A 22496-nucleotide genomic window follows, 5' to 3' on the forward strand; every position below is an offset into this window, starting at 1 on the left:
AGATAATTTATAAATGTTAAAAGAAAAAGTTGAGGGAAGGTCACTGAGAGGACAACAGTCCCTGTTATCAGTTCAGAGGAACAGAGAATTCTCTTTTGGCAGGATGAGCTCCTTTTCCTAAGAGGTTAAACTATGATATCCGAAGAGGTCAGGGGGGAGGTAGGGACTAGCGGTTACCATATTTTGTTTCTCCTGTTTTCTCTTTTTTTCTTACTTAATAAGTTATTTTACTCTCTGCTGTAAGGCACTCTGACGGGTGGTATATAAATCAAATAAATAGTTAATAATTGCTTAGTTTGAGCTATTACTTAACCATTGGTTTCCCTAGTGTTTGTGTGTTTCTGTCCCTTTTCCCCTTTAAGAAACCCTGCTATAGTTTACTGTTCCTTGTGAGTAGGGAAGATTGTTCACTTTGGAACACCTAATTAAAATGTATTTTCCCAAGTCTTTTCACATGGGCTCAGGAAAGTGGAAAATTGTGAGAAACCCTACCTATTTTAAGATGTGGCTCTTGTTATTGCTGTCCATTGCCTGGCAGAAGCATACATATATGAAAAAAACCCTGAAACAACTAGCATACATATATGAAGAAAAACCCGAAACAACTATATATATGCTTTTAAATAGAACTTTTAATTAAAACAAAGACTCTGAAGATCTTGTAAAATATAAAGAAGTTCTACATCATGCACTTGCTCATTCCCATTAATTTTTCTTATTAGAAACTAGATATTAATAGACTGATATAGGATAATAACTGATACTATACTGGTTTTCCTGATGAAGATCTTGAGGCTTGGGAATGCCCTGCTCCTACTGGTGCTGTATTGATGTGTCTAATTAAGAACCACAAGGTGGCAGAAGAGAATAATTTTTTTGCAAGGAAGCAACCCCGAAAGCATGGGCAAAAGTATATTTTAGACACTTTAAAATACAAGGGAGAAGGGGAACTGATGCTCCTGAGTATTTAGCATCTCTTATTCTGTAACTGTTATGATTCTGTAAATGAAACAAACTCTAACTTTGACTGTGGATGAAGCAGCGTTGGAGTGGGAGCTACACAGGTATCATTATAGAATCATGGAAATATAAGAGCTTTAGTGCAACAGCTTGTACAGGTATCCTTTGATACTGATACAATTGTTATATCTCTCTGTCCAATAATGATGCTATTTAATGGAGGCAGCTAGTTAACTCTAACCAGAATATAAGCATTTAAGGTATTAAGCTACTTATCAAAACGTATTTATCTTGTTTCTGATGAGGAAAGGACAATTTAGTCTCAGTGGTATGTTAGTCTTGTCTGCTTGGAGTTGGAGATGATGGCCATGTACAGCCATTACACTTTTACAGGTATAAGTTATCGGAATCTGGTCTACCCATAACAGAACTGAAGATTGGCACACAGCTAGTTTTTACCTGTTACAGGACAGAAGTTTGGCGCACACAGACTGGTTTAAAACCCTAAGATTTCCCCCCTCCACCAAAGGGCAAATGTGTGTACTGTTCACTACTGATCTAAACTACATTTCATACAGAAAACCGTGCAGCTTAGATCGACTCTGCCTTGGGCTTTTTGAATACCTGTACCTGGCTGCTGAGTCAAAAAACACCTTTTTTCACTTAAATTGTTCACTAACTGTTCAGGAACTCCTTTAATATAAAAAATGAACCAGTGAAAACTGGCAAAAGTGAATAAAGAAATAGATTGCAAAAGGGAAACAATTTCAAAATATGTACATTTTTTTTTTTCTCAAGAATCCTAAGCAATTGTATTGACTTACTCAAGGAATGGAACAGGCTACAATGATGTCAAGCAGAAGAAAGAGTTCAAAGTTTTGGTTATTACTCTAAAATCTTACATATCAACTGCCAGTAATGCATAAAATATTGGAGATACTGTTATACAGACCAAGGTTTCAAAACTCTCAGCATAATGGTGAAAAGTGATCCTGTATCTTTAATAAATTTTCCTGTTTTATACAGCTCTGTGAAAAAGGAACAACACTAAGCACTAAAAGAATATTGAGAATGAAATCACCAAGTGAATTACATTTGGGAATGTAAATTTGTCTGTTGTATTCTTCCAACTTGGATTGTAATTCTAGTTCTGTGACCTTACTTATTGTGTGTTGTTAATTAAATCCTAATTTTTATATTTCTAAGGTTTATGAGGGCTAATTATTGAACAGTTGTATAGTGCTTTAGGGAACAAAGCTAAGTATTGGCAAATATCCTGATGATTTTGAGACTCAGTGGTTTGACATGGATGGAAAATTATTTAACAAAACTACTAGATGGCCTTTCTATTAAGAGTAATAATATTTTTCTAGTGAATGATTTGTCTTTGCAGTCACATACCTATACAATAGAAAATAGTTTCTTTTTGTGCTTTCTGCCTGTTAATTGGGTTATTGGAGCAACTGCTGTAGCTCCATTATTACATTATTACATCTCACACATCAATCTATTTCCTGAGTGAGGACTTCAAGATTGTGCACAAGGTAAGATATAAACCCCTTTATGATGCCTGTAGATGGTGAGCTGTATAAATGATTAAAAGCAAACTCTACACAAATAGGTCTGTAACAGGGAACCCTAAGCCTGTCACCAGAAAGCAGGTCTGCCCCTTTAAGGCCAGAACTTTCTGGGCACGGAGTGCTGGTAAGGAAAGGGTTAAATGCGGAACCTGGCCAGCTAGTCAGCTGACTGGAAGGGGCAGGACTATAAAAACCCTGGACAGAGCAGCAGGAAGGGGGACAGCAGCTGAAGGGGAGGGAGTGCCTCTGAGAGCTCCACAGAGAAGCAGGGTGAGCGGTCCAAAGGCGGGAACTACGAAGCTGTGGAGAGACGGCAGCTGCACCACAGCAAGGACTGTAGCCGACGGTAGGGAGCTGAAGCACGAACCCTGCGAATGTAAGCTGATCTGCTGCTTTGCTTGATCATATTGACTGGTGGCAATTATTATTTTTTCTTTTTTTTTTTTTCTTTTTGACTAACACCAGTGGCTTGGGTGAGGCTATTATGGGATGGAGGAGGCCTCATAGGGGACCCACAGCAGTGTGGGGACCCCAGTGCCAGAGGGGGCACAGCATTTGGGGGTGCACCAACTCAGCACCAGAGAGGGTGCAGCATTTTGGGGTGTACCGACCCTGGCGCCAGCGAGAGCGCAGCACTTTGCAGGGCTGCAGACAGCCCAAGTGCCAGTGAGGCACAGAGCAAGCCAGGGCTGCAGAGAGCCCCAGCACCAGTGAGGCTCAGTGTGAGACAGGGCCGCAGAGAACCTGAGCGCCAGTGAAGCAGTGTGAGATAGGGCTACGGAGAGCCTGAGCGCCAGTGAAGGTACTGTGGAGAGCCCGTGGAGGACCAGAGGGCGAAATTGTAACAAGGCCTGACACCGGAAAAGGCTAGAGCCTTGGAGTCAAACCCTGTTTGGTGGGTTTTGGACGGGGAGGCCTAGCTGGAGAAAGACAGGGGTCAGGCTCGTGTAGGCGAAAGACCCCAACATGCAAAATACAATCGTCAGTCTCCCACTTGCAAGAACATCAACAATAATTTCCCTCAAGATGTGGCAGGAGAGTAGAGAGCAGGACATAAGGACTCCAAGGGCACCCCACGTAAGGCACAGATTAACAGAAAAGATGGCGCTGGGGAGGGTGACCTGTTACAACGTCCCACTATTATTTATTTGTATGTGACAATTTAACATTTTCAGTTGTTTTAAGAGCACACTGTTACTTCAAAGTGCACTATTGTAAAGAAGCTTCAGTAGAAATCAAAATACTAAAATGGTTTGCTATGTGAATGATCTGTCTACAGTACAAACTAAATAATAGTGGCTAAATTGTTGCAACCTGTTTTTGGTCATGAAGGAGAGGATAGTATAAATTTCCAACCACCTGGTCCAGATTTGAATATCCTGTGATGCTTTCCATAGGTTCGACAATAACTACTGTATATTATCAATTAATTTAACTTGTTGCCTTTTACCAGTTTTCATTTCCCCCTGCTTGTTCAAAAAAAGTAAAAATTCCACCACTCATAAGAGCTTTAAGAAGGTTAACATCAATGCAAAGGAGTGAGACTATTCATAGGGGACATAGAAAAGAATATCAGATGGTGATTATTGTTGTAGTCTGCTGCTTTGGTATGAACAAGGTGGTATATGTATCAGTATTTAGCAGGAAATAGAAGAGAATTTGGGAGCAGTTATCTGGGTTTATTTTATGCTCAGATAAACATCAGGAACTCAGAATGCTCATCATGACTAGAAAATGAATCATACATTAAAAAGAAGAGGGAAAATAGACAACAATAGATGCAGAAAAATAAAAGCAAAATGAGGGATAAAATGAAGTAAAAGACTTAAAAAAAGTGAAGTCTGAGGGGAGAATCAGAAATGAACATGGATAGAAGAATCATAGAAAATTAGGCTTGGAAGGGAGCTCAGGAGGTCATCTGGTAGTTTAACAAGTTACAGGGGTGGGCAGATGAGAACAGGAAGGGTTTCAACACTGACAAGTGCAAGGTGCTGCACCTGGGGAGGAAGAACCAGCAGCACACCTACAGGCTGGGGAACTCCCGTCTCATCAGTGCAGAGGCAGAAAAGGATCTTGGAATCATTATTGATGCCAAAATGAACATGGGCCGACAGTGTGGGGATGCAGTCAAGACGGCCAACCGCACCTTGTCATGCATCCACAGATGCATCTCAAGCAGGTCTAAGGAAGTGATCCTCCCCCTTTATGCGGTACTGGTCAGGCCACAGTTGAAGTACTGCATCCAGTTCTGGGCGCCACACTTCAGGAGGGATGTGGGCAGCATTGAGAGGGTCCAGAGGAGGGCCACCAGCATGATCAGGGGTCAGCAGGGCAGGCCCTACGAGGAGAGGCTACGGGACCTGAACCTGTTCAGCATCCACAAGAGAAGGCTGACAGGGGATCTAGTGGCCTGTTACAAACTAATCAGGGGGGACCAGCAGGCATTGGGGGAGTCCCTGTTCCCCCGAGCACTCCCAGGAGTGACTAGTAATAACGGTCACAAGCTGGCAGAGGGTAGATTCAGACTAGACATCAGGAGGCACTACTTCACAGTCGGGGCGGCTAGGATCTGGAACCAACTTCTAAGAGAAGTGGTGCTGGCTCCTACCCTGGGTGTCTTTAAGAGGAAGCTAGACGAACACCTTGCTGGGGTTGTTTGACCCCAGTGCTCTTTCCTGCCATGGCAGGGGGTCGGACTTGATGATCTGTCAAGGTCCCTTCCGACCCTACAAACTATGAAACACTCTGCTCAAAGCAGGACCATCCCCAACTAGATCATCCCAGCCAAGACTTTGTCTAGCCAGATCTTAAAACTCCAAGGATGGAGAGTCCACAACCTATTATATTTTGAGTCAGTTGATAAACTTTTTAATGCCCCATGACACCTGATCAGGAAATTGAGGGTCTCAATTGGAGTACTCAGGTGCCTGTATACTAAATACCAGGAGCATGGGGAACAATCAGGAGAAGCTAGCTCTCCTACTCCCCAGTGGGCATTACAATCTAGTAGGGGTTACAGAGACCTGGTGGGACTCCTTACGTGATTGGAACATAGCCATAGAGAGCTATACCCTGCACAGAAGGAACTGAGTAGGGAAGGAAGGTGGAGGTGTAGCTCTCTGTGAGGGAGCAGTACGCCTCCTTGGAGGCCAACATTGGCTCCGAAGAAGAGCAGCTGGAAACTCTCTGGGTCAAACTACAGGGTGGAGAGGGAGGAAGGGGGAGGGTGCGGTGAGAGACATAACTGTAGTAGGTATATACTATAGACCACTAAACCAGGGGGAGGAGCTCAATCTGGAATTCTCTTGAACTGGCAGAGGCCACACCTGCACGGGACATGGTTATCATGGGTGACTTCAAATATCCAGACATCTCTTGGGAGGAACACTTGGCTAAGTCGGATTGGTTGTATTACTTCCTGAGTATCGAAGAATTCTATCTGACCCAGGAAAGGCAGGGGCCAACCAGAGGTAATACTCTCCTAGACTTGGTCTTGGCTAAAGGAGACGATCTGGTAGTGACTTGAATATAGAGGATAGCCTGGGCAACAGTGACCACAAAATCATCATGTTTACTGTCCATCACAAGGCAGGCAAATCAGCTAACAGGTTTAAAGTTTTGGACTTTAAAAAAGCAAATTTCAACAGACTCAGGGCAATAGTAGGGGAAGTGCTGCAGGACCAGGGACCAAAGGTGAAAGGAGTGCATGAAGAATGGTCGTTCCTCAAGGACAGATCTTTGAAGCAAAAGAAGTCCACTCCAATGCAGAGGAAAGGTAGCAGAAGGGCTGGTATGTCCTCTTGGCAAAATAGGGATATCATGGTCCTCTTGAAAAAGAAGAAAGGCATACAAACAATGAAAGCTTGGGACAGTCCTCAAGGAGGACTATACAACAATGGCCTGCACTTGTAGGGAGCAGATTAGAAAAGCTAAGATGACGACTGAATTTAAACTAGCAATAGAAATCAAGGATAATAAGAAGTCCTTCTTTAGACATGTATGGAACAGGAGAAAAACAAATGGAAGTGTGGAGCCATTGCTTAACAACTCGGAACATCTGGTTTACCGACACTTGGGAGCAAACAGAACTGCTGAATGACTACTTTGCTTCGGTATTTAACCAGACTAAGGGGAAAATCATACTAGATAAGATTCAGAATGGGCCTGGTGGGAAGGACTGCCTTCCTATTGTTGACTGTGAACTGGTGTGTGATCAGTTAGAAAAGTTAGACATTTATAAGTCAGCAGGACTGGATGAACTTCATCTGAGAGTGCTGAAGGAGCTGGCCAAAGTCATAGTGGGACCTCTGCTGAAACTCGTGGTGCTAAGGGGAGGTCCCTGAAGACTGGAAGAGGGCCAATGTTGTGCCCATCTTCAAGAAGGAGAGAGGGCCTGGGCAACTATAGGCCAATTAGCCTAACTTCTATCCCAGGGAAAATCTTGGAAAAATTCATCAAGGAGTCTATGTGCGATACACTTGCAGAAGGTAGGATTCTGAATGACAGCCAGCATGGCTTCATCACAGGCAGGTCATAGTATCATAGTACTTAAGGTCGGAAGGGACCTAAACAGATCATTAGGTCTGACCCCCTGCCCCAGGCAGGAACGGGTGCCGGGATCATATCGCCCAAGCCAAATATCTGTCCAGCCTCCTCTTGAAGACCCCCAAGGTAGGAGAGAGTACCACTTCACTTGGGAGCCTGTTCCAGAGCCTGGTAGCCCTGACTGTAAAGCAATGTCTCCTGATGTCCAGCCTGAACCTTCTCTCTAACAATTTGTGGCCATTATTCCTAGTAACTCTGGGTGGTGTCTGGGGGAACACAGCTTCCCCCAATTCCCACTGGTCCCCCTTGGTGAGTTTGTAAATGGCTACTGGATCCCCTCTCAGCCTTCTCTTGTGGAGGCTGAATAGGTTCAGGCCCTTTAGCAGCAGGGCAGGCCCTATGAAGAGAGGTTCCTTGACCATGCAAGTGGCCTTCCTCTGGACCCTCTCAATGCTAGCCACATCCCTCTTGAAGTGCAGTGCCCAGAACTGGATGCAGTACTCCAGCTGTGGCCTGACCAATGCCACATAGAGGGGAAGGATCACCTCCCTGGACCTGCTTGTGATGCATCTGTAGATGCACAACAAGGTGTGGTTAGCCTTACTGACTGCTTCCTTGCATTGGCGGGTCATGTCCATCCTGGAGTCAACAATGACTCCAAGATCCCTTTCTGTCACTGTGTTGAAAAGAAGGGTGTTTCCCAGCCTGTAGGTGTGTTGCTGGTTCCTTCTGTCTAGATGCAGTACCTTGCACTTGTCTGTGTTGAATTCCATCCTATTCTTATCCGCCTGCCTCTGTAACCTGTCTAGATCTAGCTGGATTCTGTGCCTCCCCTCCACCATGCCCACCTCACCCCACAACTTGGTGTCGTCAGCGAATTTGGACATCGTGCATTCTACACCCACATCCAGATTGCTGATAAAGATGTTGAACAGTACAGGCCCCATGACCAAGCCCTGGGGGACTCCACTGCCCACATCCCTCCAGGGATGACAAAAATGACCCGTTCACCACCACTCTCTGGGTGCAACCATCTAGCCAATTTGCCACCCATCTGACTGTGTAGGCATCAATGCCACAGTCACCAATATTTTTTTTAAGAGAATGTGGTGGTAAATCATGTCAAAGGCCTTCTTAAAGTCCAGGCAGACGACATCCACACCGACACCCTCCTCCAGGGACTTTGTGATCTGATTATAAAAAGAGACCAGGATAGTCAGGCAGGACCTACCCACAATGAACCCATGTTGGTTGCCCCTGAGCATTACTTTCCCTGCTGGGCCCTTGGAGATGTGCTCCTTGATAATTTACTCAAAGGTTTTCCCAAGGACTGAGGTAAGACTGACTGGCCTATAATTGTCCGTCCTCTTTTTTTTTTTTTTTTTCCCCCCCCCTTCTTGTAAATGGGGACAACATTAGCCCTTTTCCAATCCTCTAGTACCTGGCCAGTGCCCCATGAGCGCTCATAGAGCCATGCCAGGGGCCCTGCTATGACCTCCACCAATTCCCTCAGCACCCTCGGGTGAAGAGCAACTGGACCTGGTTTAAACATGTCCAGCCCCTTCAAAAGTTCCCTAACTAGGTCATCCCTAATCCTAGGCATGGCGGTGCCTCCCTTGGGTCTGTCTGCAGTTTTAGTGGGGGAGATGTCCCGTTCCCTGTTCAGGAATATGGAGGCAAAGTATTTGTTAAAGAGGTCAGCTTTTTCATTTGCCGCAATCGCCAGATTACCACGCCTATCCTGTAGGGGTCCCATGTTACCTGGTGCCTTCTTCTTACTTCCTATGTATTTGAAAAAGGACTTTTTTTATTATCCTTAATTCTGGTCATTAGCCCTAGCTCCATATCTGCCTTGGCCTTCCTAACAGCCTCTGTGCAGTCCTGAGCAACGGAGGAAATCCTCCTTGGTGATAGCCCCTTGCTTCCACTGTTTGTATGCCTCCTTTTTTGCCCTCAGGCATCCCTGGATGCTTTCGCTGAGTCATGGGGGCTTCTTAGCACTAAGGTCTTGTCTTGCCAATCTCATCTCCTTTTATGACCAGGTAACTCGCCACCTGGCTAAGAGAGAGGAGGTCGACATTGTATTCCTTGACTTCCAAAAGATCTTTGATCTGGTATCCCATGGTGTTCTCATGGGAAAATTGGAGAGTTGCTGGCTTAACTGTTTGACAGTTAGGTGGGTAGGAAGCTAGCTGTGGGGGAGGACCCAGAGAGCCCTAATGAACAGATCTGTGCTGTCCTGGTGAGAAGTAGCCAGTGGTATCCCTCAGGGATCCATGCTTGGTCCAGTGCTTTTCAACATCTTTATCAATTATTTGGATGTGGGGTGTGGGGGTAAAGACCTTACTGCCCAAATTCACAAGTTATGGGGGAGTGTGATCACACTTGAAAATAGGCTACAGATACAGACAGACCTAGACTGGCTGGCAAGTTGGGCAGATTGGAACCAGATGAAGTTCAACACTGAGAAGTGTAAAGTGCTCCATCTGGGGACAAACAATCCCCAACATACTTACAGGCTCGGTGGCACCAAACTGACTAGCACCATGACTGAAAGGGGCCTGGGGGTAATAATAGACCATAGTATGAACGTGAGCCAGCAGTGCGATGCTGTTGCCAAAGTAAAAGCCAAAAATATAGAATGAAGTCTGCCTATAATAGTGAAATTTGTACATATGGAGCACATTTACACAAGACACTAACTGTGCAGTCACCTAATAACACTGCACAGTAGTGTGCTGGGCAAAAACCATGCTAATATGCTACTGAGCGGTAGTATTAGACTACTGTGCAGTAGGGCTGTGCGAAGCTTTGGTCACTTCTGGTCCACTTCCGTGTCCACTGCAGAGTGCACAGGGGACCCTCCCTGCCCCTGGCTCCGCAACTGGTGCCTCCTAGGTCTAGGGGGGCACCCTCGGTCCTCATGCAGCTGATCGCTGAGCCAGGGGGCTGCAGGGGGGCTGTGGGTTGTCGCTGACCCTTGGTCGGTGCTCGCCACCCCCCTCCACCGCTGACAGCACCGGTGGTGTCTGTGGAAGCTCCCCCACTTACTGCCGCTGTGCTCCTGCCGCTGCTGTGCCCCACCCCCCCCCAGCCACCGGGGACATGTGCTGTTCATGTCGAAGTAGGTAGAAAAAACATTTAAAGCTGTGTCTATGGCCAAATTGCTGATTCTCTGAATCATCATCAAATCTTCAGATTCGGCCAAATCAAATCGGGACAGTGATCCAAATCAACTAATCGAATCAGTGTCCCCTGATCTGGGACAAATCTGAATAAAATATGGCCCATTTTGCACACCCCTACTGTGCAGTAAGCATCACTAAAAATCCATGCAATGACACTACTGCGCAGTAATGCAAGTTACTATGCATTGACTTAGTACTTGGTTAACTAAGTGATAAACTTAATGCACAGTAACTATGACACATTTAATGAACACGTAGATGTACCCCATGGTGTTATTGAGCATCAGGAACCAGTTCTGAAACTTCTGTAGTCCCTTGGCAAACTGGGGATAATGGCGAAGGTGACCTGTGAAGGGTATTTTTTAGACCGTTTAAGATTCTTTTTATACATCATAAAGATCCATTTGGTCCCTACCCAATGTGAGTAATCTGCTGGGTGTATTGAATCTGCTTCTCCTACTTTCCCCCTACTGAGTAGGTTGATGGGTCAGCAGCTATATTTAAAAAAAAAAAAAAAAAAATAGGACAAGATGAGTGAGCAGTAACTCCTACAAATAGCATAATTGAAGTCAGTAGAAGTGCCTCTATGACTAGATGCTCATCTGTGTGAGCAAGGAGTTCACAGTTTAGCCCATATTGAATATTTTACATCTTGAAACAATGTTTCTAGCCCTCAGGTTGATCTCTCTTGCATTTATGACTATGGGGCAATCTATTGGAATAGGAAAAACATCTTTTCAGATGAAAAATTTATTTCTAAAATATCACAATCTTGGTGACAGAATAGTTGCAACAGTTATTCTGATTGCATTAGCTGGGCACCCTGTCATAAAATCATTGGAGACCCTAACTGTAGGATCATCCACTTCATTTTAACATTTTAAAAACATCTGTAATCACCAATTTTCAAATCCTAATTGGCAACAAGAAACAGAACTGATTTTCTACACCCTGGTTTTATTAAGTTTTCCTAAATTTCTTTAGATTACAGCCTTTCCGCACTTAAGATAACTTTGTTTAGTTACAATTAAGAAGGGGGGGGGGTGTTAAGATTCATATTCTAACACCGACTGAGAAACAATATTAACTCAAAGATTTTTTTCAAACATTCTTTTTGAGTTAAATGATCTCTTCACTGGACACAGCTGACTATTGAGTTACTTGTTTTGCATGAGAAAAAATTATGTTATTTAGTGGTAAGGTATTTATCCTTTCAACCAGAACAAACTACCTACCTTTGTTAGGGATAGCAAATTGTTAGCATGAGTGCTGCTTTTGGAAAACGGATTCATTTCTGTCTCCAAGTCAGACATACATTACATTGTACACCAAGAGGTGTTCTTGAGAATGTAATAAGTGACAAAAAGGTGGATAACATTATCACAAGAATTCTGCATGAGTTAAAATGCCTTCAGAAGAAGTTGAATCTCAAATTGATAACTGCTAATGAACAACAATCTTTGGTCATTTTGGACCATGTCTGAAACAACACCCCAGTTATTCTTACTTTACATAAAATAAGATCACTTAGAAGCAGCATGTTTCCAATGGTTGAATTTAATTTTTTTTTGCTTACTTTGTTTAAGACAACCTTTAAATAAAACTTTAAGGTTGAGAAATGGTGGTAGGCATCATGGTTGTTAACATCAATTTTATGAAAGAAATGGAGATATTCAGAAAAGAGTTGAATACCCAAAAACTACAATGTCGTTCACTGAAGAAACATCTGAAAAACTCAGTTTCATTCACCGACACTATTGGCTTTTTTAGTAATGGTAATCTCCAAATACAACTAGAAAGTTATTAGAAATCTTTTTGGCATGTTTCTTCAGTTCTGATAACCAAAAAATATGTTATAATTCCCAGATAGTCCCAGAGATCTTGGCCTGAAAAAATCTAAATCCTTGATGATGAGGTAGCTACAATCTTGAAATGGCTCAGAGGTTATTATCTGGATAATGAAGTCTGTCTTTTTTCCTTGCTGCAAAATATTTGGCATGGCTAGATAGAAGAAACAAATTAATGTAGTCCTGGAAAAGTGTTGCATTTTGAAGGATATTTCTGATTCTTTTATTTCTATGTCAAAAGAACACTAATCTTAGTTTTATTGGTACTATCAGAACAACAATGATCAAGGAATTCCTGATGTCAGGATTAATCATTGCTGTTCATGTTTTTTATTCTAGCCTTTTCATTATACTCAATATCGACAGAGATAATGTTCTCAAAGGCACTCAACATTACCCTAACTTTACTAAAATCAGTGACAGATTTACTATTTACCTTTATGGGAGCAAACTTGCTTTAAGGGTTTTTGAAAATACCGCTTAATTTTTGCCAGATTTATCTAGTTTCCATTTTTTTTCTATGCATTTTGACTATGATTTTCAAAATAGTAATTTCATTTTTAGTTCTTGTACCTTGTAGGTAAGATGCTACTACTTCTCTATTCCCTCCATTTTATATTTACCAATTGTGATCCATAAGAATTTATTTCTAAAATGTTCATGACTTCAAAAACAGCATTTTCAAAGCTATCTAATTTCTGTCAGTAAAGGCCTCGGAAAAAAATTTGCAGCCTTGCTTCCACTCATGGTGTCTTTCTGTATGTAACGGGGAGCCAGTGACCCTGTTACAGAGCCACCCAAGAGAAGCATTAATTGCCAATAAGACACGCCTAGACCAGCCCAGGAGCTGAGCTGAGACTTCTTAATTGTCAATTAAGATTTCACAGACCAGCTGCAAGGCCAGCCGGGAGGTGTTAATTACCACCTAGAGACTTTGTATCAGAAGGCCTCAGGCTGATTAGAGACTTTCTCCAGAAGGGGAACCAAAGCAGTGGCTGGGAACTGGTCAGAGTGATGGAACAGTTTTTTCCTGCGCACGGACACAAGGGAGGAAGTAGGGAAGCTTTCTCTTATGGACAGCAGCCGGCGGAACCTGCAGAGAGTTGCAAGCGACACTAGTACGGCAGTCTCTGGGACAGGTACTCCATGTTAATGAGAGACTGTGACTGAGGGAAGCTGGCATGGTTATCCCCAGTATTCTGAGAGACTGTGAATAAGTGAGGTGGGGACCAGATGTGGATGCAGAGGTCCCAGTGACTGTCTTATTAAAGAGCACTGCTCCTCCCAGGTAGGGACAAGGGGATAGGGGCCTGCAAGCCACTGTAAGTAGTTTTGGCCTGGCAAGCAGCCATTTGTTTGTGGGCGTAGGAGCAAAAGAAGAGCTGCCCCTCGTATTGCCTGAATATAGAGAGCCTGCGGCCCAAGTTTAAATTCGTATTGTGTGAGTGGGAGCCCAACCCCGGGTCAGCAACCGAAGATGGCAGCAGGACGGGGAGTGGCATGTTATATAGCCTTTATTAAATCAGAAGCTTCCCACCTGAGAGCTCTTTACTGTTTGTTTGGTTTTTTTATCCCATCAAGTCATGGCAGAAGAGAATGAGCTCAGGCATGGGAAGCGGGTCCTAACATGCTCCTTTGATTGATCCAGGCATCCTGCTCACACTGTCATAAGAGAATCAAATGTTTGGAGTTTTGTTTCGCCCCCCCCCCCCCCCCCGGTACTCACTTCAGGATTTATGATCAGTCCTGAAAATTAAAATGTTTCAAGGCTCTTCAAGTCTTCTTCCTTCCTTTTGGCTGGCTCTTCAAAACATTACTGGATGTGTCTACACATGCAAGTAATTTGGAGCAATAAACTCCGGATTAGTTTGAGCCAAAGTAAACTGCTCCTGGGTGCAGCATCTATATGTGTGCCTGGGACAGCAGCAATTTGAGCTGGAGTGCAGCAGGTTACAGCAGGGAATACTCCTACCTTATTCTGCTCTGGGTGGCGGCCTCAGGCAGTTTTAAGGCTGGCTGTGGCACGAGGGTGCTAGAAGTGCAGAGCTGTGTGACTAGGAATCTGGTACCATGCTGGCTGGACTGATCGGGAGCAATTTACACCCGAGTTCAGCATCTACATGTGTGTTCAGTTGCAGTTAATTACTCCTCCATAAGATAGAACTGTTGGGGTACTCTCCAGGACAGTATTATCTTATGGTGGTGTTAGTTTGCTGTGGCCTAAAACCACCACATATGTAGACGGTGATGCTATACTCTGGAGCTAATTAATCTACTCCGCAGTAAAGTGCAGTGTAGAAGTGGCCACTATAATGCACTTTATAAAACCTTTCTTGTGCCTTTCATAAATTCAAATTTTGCTACACATAATCAACCTGGGAATCCAAGAGCAAAAAAAGACCAGAGAATATTGAAAAGTCAATTATTCTCAAACTGAAATCTTCTAATTTCATATGAAGCAGTGCCCACAGGCTACTATGACAACTTTTAAACTCTCTCTGTGGGACCGGGAATAGAAACCACACAGATGCTACCTTTATACTCCCAATGGAGTAATCTCATATAGGCTATTTTCAATAGTGCTTGTTAATATCCTCCTACCAGCTCAGATATGCTGGACAGGGAACTGGAAGGAAGAGAGCCTCATCTCCTCCAGTGGCCAGTCCTTTCTCCCTGCTCCCTTTCCTGCCAGAGCAACAGGAAGGGGTAGGAACTAGCAAGTGTGAAGTCACTGCTCTGTTGAAGAAGTATGGGGAGGTCATATGTGTGTGTTCATGTGAGTGGGTATATTTTACACCTGACTAAATTCCTGTGCTGATGCATAAAACTGGGTCACAATCTGGCCCTTGGCAATTTTTAACTGACTGAAGGCCAAGTTCTATTCTCACTTGCATTGTGAATCAAATAAACTCAGCTCATGAGGCCAACAGATTTGGTCCCAAATCACATCAGCATGAGAGAGTGGGGTTGGGGGCCTTATTTTTGAAAATATGTTTAGCTTTTGTCCTTTAAAATTTCTGCTGCTTTAGTCTACAGCAGAAATATGAGGGCAGTTATTTGACTAAACATGATGAAAAAATGGCTGACTGACTTGCTGAAGTTCACTGTTAGGCTATAAATACTTGGATTATTTTTTTAGAATGACTTGTTTTACCTCTTGCTTGAATAATCAGTTGTCAATGATAGACTCTGACATAATCAGGGAGAATTTTCTGACAGGCAAAAATTATTTACATTTCACAGCTGACTGACTAATGGTATGTCTCTGTCTGCTGAATCAAGACTATGAATGCTGTCTCTAGCCCTTCTGCCTTACACATTGCTCTGTTTTGAGTCCCAAGTAAGTTTTTAGACCAAATGCTGCAGGCAGCAAGCTTTTTGTGGCAGTTTTCTGTGGGAAATCCATGTCATTCTAATGAGCTTTAAAAAAAAAAAAAAAAAGTGAAAATGGCATCTTGTTCTGGTACACTTCTTTAATGCCAGCTAAGGGAATCATGCTTTGACAGTTAAGTGTCAAGAGTATCACATTTGGAGACAACACAGCTGCAGTGTTAAAACTGTAGAGGAGGTGGGGTGAAGTTTGTGTTACAGTTATTGTAATACAAAGCACAAATGGTCTCATGTCAAAATTATCCCTATGGCAAACTAGAGACTTCAATTTCCACGTCAGAGGAAGTTGGATAAGCATAAGAGTCTTACATTGTTGGTTCCTGGAAAGTGATTACTAAAAACACTGCTAGGCAGCCATCCCTATAGTCACAGGTTTCATGCATAAGTGGTTATCCTGGTCTCAGAAGATGTTGCACGTTTCATCCCTTCAGATAGCAAGTGCCTAATGTGGGTAGCAGTGTTGTTAATATTTTGGTGCTCTGCAAAGGAAGATCAAAGAAAAGTGGGGGTGGGGATACTAGCTAAACTAGAATAATAACAGCTATTTGTGTCATTTTAATGAGACGGATTTAATCTGCATGGTCAATGACAGAGTTCTCTTAATGATTCCTATCAAATATGTCAACATTACAAATCTCAAATGACTATCCTAAATGTGAGCGCAATGCAACCTGGAATTATGAAGTTGTTCTGGGATTTTTTTTTTTTTCTTAGTCACAATTTTGCAACTCATCTGACAACTTTGCTGATGGTATGTACAACTGGATGAAATCCAGCTTGCTCTTCTTGAACAGCATTGACTGCAGTAACAATCAATTGTTGTCAGGAAACATAAACATAATTCTGATACTCAGAGAGTACACTCACTGAGAGAGGATGCCACTTTTAAATAGCCACATTTTATTATACTTTTAAAAATTTGATGTTTAAATGTGCTAGACAAACGTACAAAAGAAGAGAAATAATGCTGAAAGCTATTTGTATATGCTACTAATTGGCTGGAACAGTAGGTGGGTTAATTTTTTAAAAGGATTATTTAATGATAATCACTGAGTCAGTGGGCATGTCTACACGTTGCCATAGCTCATCGCTACTGTCTAATAGCTCATTGCTACGGTGACATAGCATTGGTGGGCAAAAATCATGACGCTGATGCTACTGAGCAGTAGGGTCAGAAGCAACGCATGCAGCACTGGGACTGTCCAATTCTGGTGGTTTTAAACCTGAAAGCAAGTACTAAATGATTGCACAATAACAACTGCGCAGTTGGGCGCATGTGTAGATATGCCCAGTGTATACTGACCCCTGTCCATGTAAGGAAACTGTTATATTATGTAACCCTGAGTCATGTCATGTGACTAGATCCAGGAAATACAGATGGGCCTAATTTTCATGGAAGGATCTAGGATTTTGAAAAGCAGGGGTGCAGATGGTGGGGTCCATCCTTGCATATTACACGCATTTCTCCTATTAAAAATAAACTAGGAGCCTAGGGCTATTTATTCAGCTGAAGGTTGAAGCAAAAACAAATATAACTTTATTGGAATATGCATTAATTTGCTATATCACCTGTTATACATAAAACTAGGCAAACATCAAAATACATTTCTCATTAGTCCTGCAGTTATTAGAATTAAACGTACATCTTTTCAGATTCATAAAACAAAATCTAAGCTTTTAAACATCTTGACAGTGCATCTAATGCTTCCTTTAAAGTTATGTCCACACCTGAATTTATATTCACCTGAATTAATATTTCCACTTCCATTTGACTGGGAATGGAAGGGGTGCACCCCTCCTGAATCCACCCCTGGTGATTTTTGGGTTCCTCAATTTTAAGGTGTCAAACTTGAGGAGCCTGAAAGTAGCCTGCTTTTTATAGCCTGGTTGCCCAGCACATTATGAAAAGTACTCTGAAAGGACCAGGTTAAAACTGGGCACCAAAAATCACTAGTTGCTTTTGAAAGTCTTGGTTCTAGTTACAATTTTCATCAGCACTTAAGTGACATAACGTCATGCTACATGGAACAGGACATGAACAGTTGGACCCAATGATAAAAGCAAAGTTTTGGAACTAGTCAAATGCCCAGGAACAAGGCAGGGAGCTTTTTTGAGGCAAATCTGTTTAACAGCCTACCAAGTGTTGCCCCAGTTAGACTTAAGAAGGGCCATACTGCCCCTCTGAGCAAAACAGTAGGAGTGCAGTTCAGATGAGGTTGCCTATTACAGCTCCGAACCAACCCTTGGAAGCCAAGTCCCCATTTTTAAAAGATACAAACTGACATCTCTTTAGAAAATGGGACTTAAGCTCCAAAGCCATTTCAAGTGCTCTGTTGACTTTCTAAGCCTAGTCCTTCTGTATGGCTCACTGGCTATACCCATACCATGAATTCATTTGTTTCCTCCTACTTTCTTATGTTAGTTTGAAAGCAAGAAATGATTAAAGCTGTTGAGAAAGATGGTCTACAGTGTAGCCTGCTTCTTCTGAAAAGTGAGGTTCATGAAGTGAATCTGATAAACCACAAAGCAGCTAGGGATCAATTACAGCCCTGGGCTTAGGGAAAGTAGCTTGAAATATCTGCGTCCTCAGGCTAACAGGCTGTTTAGTAGCTTGAGTTAAGCAGGTTGTGAGAGAACTGGAGGTAAGAAAAACCTACTAGCAGTGAAGTGTTTAACTACATAGACGTATGTGAAAGCGAGCAATAGATGTAGGTTTGTAGGAGACATACAGCTGACTTCCTGGTTTGCAAGAGCTTTCCCTGAGAACTGCAGTTGTTATGCTCCTCCCTGGGCAAGCTGTGCCAAGGGCTCCAAGCTGTGTTTACTCTCGATGAACTTTTCATCTTGTTTTAGTTTAATCTTTTCTTGGTAGCTTAGCCCTGCCTCTCTGATTACTTCCCCCCAGGTTGCTGATCTGAATCTACCTTTTCCATGTTATTTTTAGCAAGCCAGATTTTTTGTTGTTGTTGTTGTTGCATTTATGTTTGGAAGAGTGATGTTGCTTTCTGTTTACATAAAATGAGTTAAATTGTCTCCTGGCATCCTATAGTGGAGCTCTTTCAGTCAGGCTTCTGCACTCTACATTTGTCATGCTGCTTTCTTCTCCTACAGTCTCCCTGGATCATACTGCCAGCCAGCTTTCCATTCAGCTGTCGTCTTCTGTTCAGAGTAATATAAAACAGAAACTGTTCTTTCCTTCATTTAAGTGTCTTTTTTTTTTTTTATTAAGAAATATGCTTGCAGATCAGCCAAAGATTAGACCTCAAGTTTGTTGGAGCATCTTCATCCAATTTCCTTTTACTGATCAACAGGTGCAGGATGTCTTCCTTTTAGTCTCTTTTTTTACATATTTCAGCCCTGGCAATATTGTTTGCTATACTTTTCACAAACCTCATTTACAGTTAAACAGTTTCCTTTTGCTTTATGTGGCTGTATTTCTTGCCATTTTTTCTGTATATTAGTCTCAAAATGGCCCTGCTGTAGCTATTCTTATTTCTGAGTGGTTCCTACTTCTCATCAGTCATTATTTTCTCTAATCTACATGTGTGGGTCCAGTCTGAGGACTCTATTTATGTAAATCAGGAAATGCTCAATGGAATAATCTCTTTGAAATAATGAGGGAAGTGTATGTTATGTCAAGGGAGTAAGGGGCCTTTATTGTTCCTACTTCAGTTGTAGCATATGGAAGTTCATCTTTAATTATCTTGTCTTTTTTTTTTTCTTCCAATTACAAGTACACAGACAAAAGGAAAAATGAAATAGGATTAATGCACACTTAAACCAGAAAGTAACTGTCTCACAGATTCTTGTATCTTAAAGTTAATACACATTTCAATTGTGCTATCAAGCAGTTATGGCTTAAATTTAAAAATTCTCTATAGTATATCTTATACAGCCTATGAATAGTACATAAAGCATCTCTCTGCAAATAAGCACTTCAATGCTCTTGAAGTGTCTAATTCTTTGAATAGGGGATTCACTTAAAAATTGTACCTGATACAGCTAGTATCTTCTTATCCAGAAAGAAAAGTCACTAATGCATTTTAACTGTGTTTGAAAGTCAAAGGCAGCATCATTTAACCATTCTGATGGGTCTCACTCCTAGTGTTTAAACTTTTTGACAGATAAAGTAAATGATTTTACTCCATTTACGAAGCAGTTAATTTGTGAAACTCTAAGTAATTGGTCTCACATTGCATCCTTGGAAGTCAGAGCCTCAGCTAGTAGAGCTATTAATGTTACATTTACACATTCTGGGTCTGGCTCAAGCCGACTTCCTGAACATGACATTACTTACTGCAGATGTCCATACTGCACTTTTATCAGAAGGATTTTTTTTTGTTTTTATTCAGAAACATACAAATATTTCCAGAGAGGAAAACAAAGACTAATTCATAGCTTGAAGTGTTGCATTTATTGCATATCTGGACAGAATACAATATGATACCTCCATTTCCTTTGCAAAAATTAGCATTCTATATTGTGGTTATTCCATTTTAGCATCACACATACAGCAGTAGGGCTGTGCGAAGCATCGGTCTTTGATTCAATTTGGTGGAGATTTGGACTGATTTGGTGGCTGAATCTCCGAATCCAAATCGAATCAGGAGACCTTTTAATCTCTCCAAATTGAATTGGAACCCTCCAAATCGATTCGGAGAGATTTGGAAAGATTTGACGATTCAGACATAGACACAGCTTTACATGGTGTGTGTGTGTGTGTGTGTGTGTGTGTTTTTTTTTTTTGTGTTTTTTTTTTTTTTTTGTTTTGTTTTGTTTCTCTACATACCTCAAGGTGCCAGGCAGCTTGTGAATGCTGTGATGTTGGGGCAGATGGAGTGTCCCACAGGAGCATGGGGGGCTTCCCAGTGCACTTGGCAGCAGACCCAGAAGTGGACCAGAAGCACTTCTGGTCTACTTCCGGGCCCGCTGAGGAGTGTCCAGGGGGGCCCCACTGTACCTACCTGGCTCAGTGACTAATGCCTCCTGGGTCTGGGGGGGGGCACCCAGGGTCCCCCGTGGCCAATTGCCAAGCCAGGAGGGTGTGGAGGGACCCTCCGTGTGCTCGAAGGTGGACCCAGAAGTGGATCAGAAGTACTTCTGGTCCACTTCTGGGTTTGCTGCTGAGCATGCAGGCCCCCTGCCGTGCTCCTGTGGGATGCTCCATCCGCCCCAGCATCACAGCGTTCACGAGATGTGCCTGGTACCTCGAAGTATGTGTTTAAAAAAAATAAATAAATAAAAAATAAAGCTGTGTCTAAATAGCTGATTCTCTGAATCAGCATTGAATCTTCAGATTTGGATTCAGCTGAATCAAACTGGCAACAGTGATCTGAATTAATCAAATCACTATCCCTCATTTGGGCCAAATCCGAATCCAATACAGCCCACTTTGCACACCCCTATACAGCAGCATATAACATTAATGGCACCAGATAAGCTACTGGGAGATTTAGATAAGCCAACTCTAGCTCAGTCAATTGGAATGTTAATGCTAAATTTTTGGCAACTTGCTGGTTGGAAGTAATGAATATATTACTTCAAGCTAAAAAAAAAGCATAAACAATACAGATCCCATTATGAATGACAAAGAGTAAGTTATTTTTTTTTTTTTTAAAACGGATGTAATAGTATAATACATGCAATATGAATTTAAACAGTTTTTGTGGCTTGGTTCATTTTGTAACTTCAAAATACTGAATTAAGTTTTTCTTTGCCTGTGTAATGTCTTGTCTGTTATAATCTTCCAAATTCTTGTCTGTTATAATCTTCCAAATTCTTGTCTGTTATAATCTTCCAAATTTTAAAAGCTGGCAATATAATTCCTGACACACACACACACACACACACACACACACACACACACACAAACTGTAAACAGAAAGCACTAGAGTGTAGAGTGAGTAGAACAAATTTGAGACTTTTTTTTTTAAAGGTTTAAGAAGTAAAATACATTAGATGCAGCACTGTTAACACAGACTTGAACAGCGAAGAGAGGACACTGCATAAACAGAAGAGAGAAACTCACATGAATAGGTGTTCTTTGTACAGTAGTAATATCGTAAAAAAAAAAAAAAAAAAAAAAAATCACACCGAACAATGAAAAGGGGAAATGTTCCTAAAAGATGCCCAAATCCATTCCAAAATATCATCTTGGGTATCTTAAGCAGAGCCTCAGGAGATGATTCAAAAGACAAAATTTACAAGCCATGGGAGAAAATTGTAAAGAAGTGCCCTTTTAAGACTGCAGTCCTAGTCAATTATCCTATTTCTTGTGGTCTCCCCTGCTTATCTGCTCTCTTCTTCCAATACGTATTGTCCTACATTCTCTCTACTGGCTCTTAGAGCTTTGAGACCTATTTAACCAGGTTATTCTGTAGTCAATAATACACACACACACACACACAATCATCATCTACTTTGGTTAGTCTATAAGGTGCAAATCTACCTTGTCTTCTTAGAGCTTTGCCCCATGCTTCCATTCACACTCTTACTTACAGTAAATGTTTTCAAATTGCAAAGCTGGGCCCTCTGTGCCATCTGCATTAGTACCAGGGTGCGACATGGTGTCAGGAAGAACCATTTGGAAGTATTTTGGAAGATGATAAAAGAAAAGATGCCTTTCCCTCTCTTTCCCTGCCATCTTCTATTGATAGCAAATGTTCTTCTTTGCCTCTCCAAGGGCCAAGCTGTCTACTGTGTTTTCTTTAATGTTTTGTTATGCCTAATTCTAATAAAATTTCAGTGTATTTGTTTAAAAATAGGAGCTTTTTGACTGAAAGCTGGGGTACGAAAATATTTATTCTGGATGGAAACCCTGACTTTTAGCAATTAAATTAAAAATCTTGCTTTATGGAGCTATTTAAAACTGTGCATGATTCAGTGCAAAACCAGATGCTCAGTGGAATAAAATTTGAAATGCTGAATCAATGTGAATCCCTTTCATGCAGAGCATCATTGCAGGGGATTTAACAAAGCTGTAAATG

At 42.0% G+C, this 22496-nt stretch overlaps 1 protein-coding gene across 1 annotated transcript in view; it reads left to right on the forward strand.

Moving 5' to 3' along the window:
• The first annotated feature begins 2763 nt into the window (after positions 1-2763).
• Positions 2764-22496, forward strand: part of VIPR2 (vasoactive intestinal peptide receptor 2) — a 297276-nt gene continuing 277543 nt past the window's right edge. The window contains exon 1 of the mRNA XM_059729178.1: positions 2764-2916. The gene's annotated coding sequence lies outside the window, so the exon portion shown is untranslated. The remainder of the gene's footprint in view (positions 2917-22496) is intronic.

The sequence above is a fragment of the Alligator mississippiensis genome, chromosome 5, assembly GCF_030867095.1.
Source record: "Alligator mississippiensis isolate rAllMis1 chromosome 5, rAllMis1, whole genome shotgun sequence".
Lineage (NCBI taxonomy): Eukaryota > Metazoa > Chordata > Crocodylia > Alligatoridae > Alligator > Alligator mississippiensis.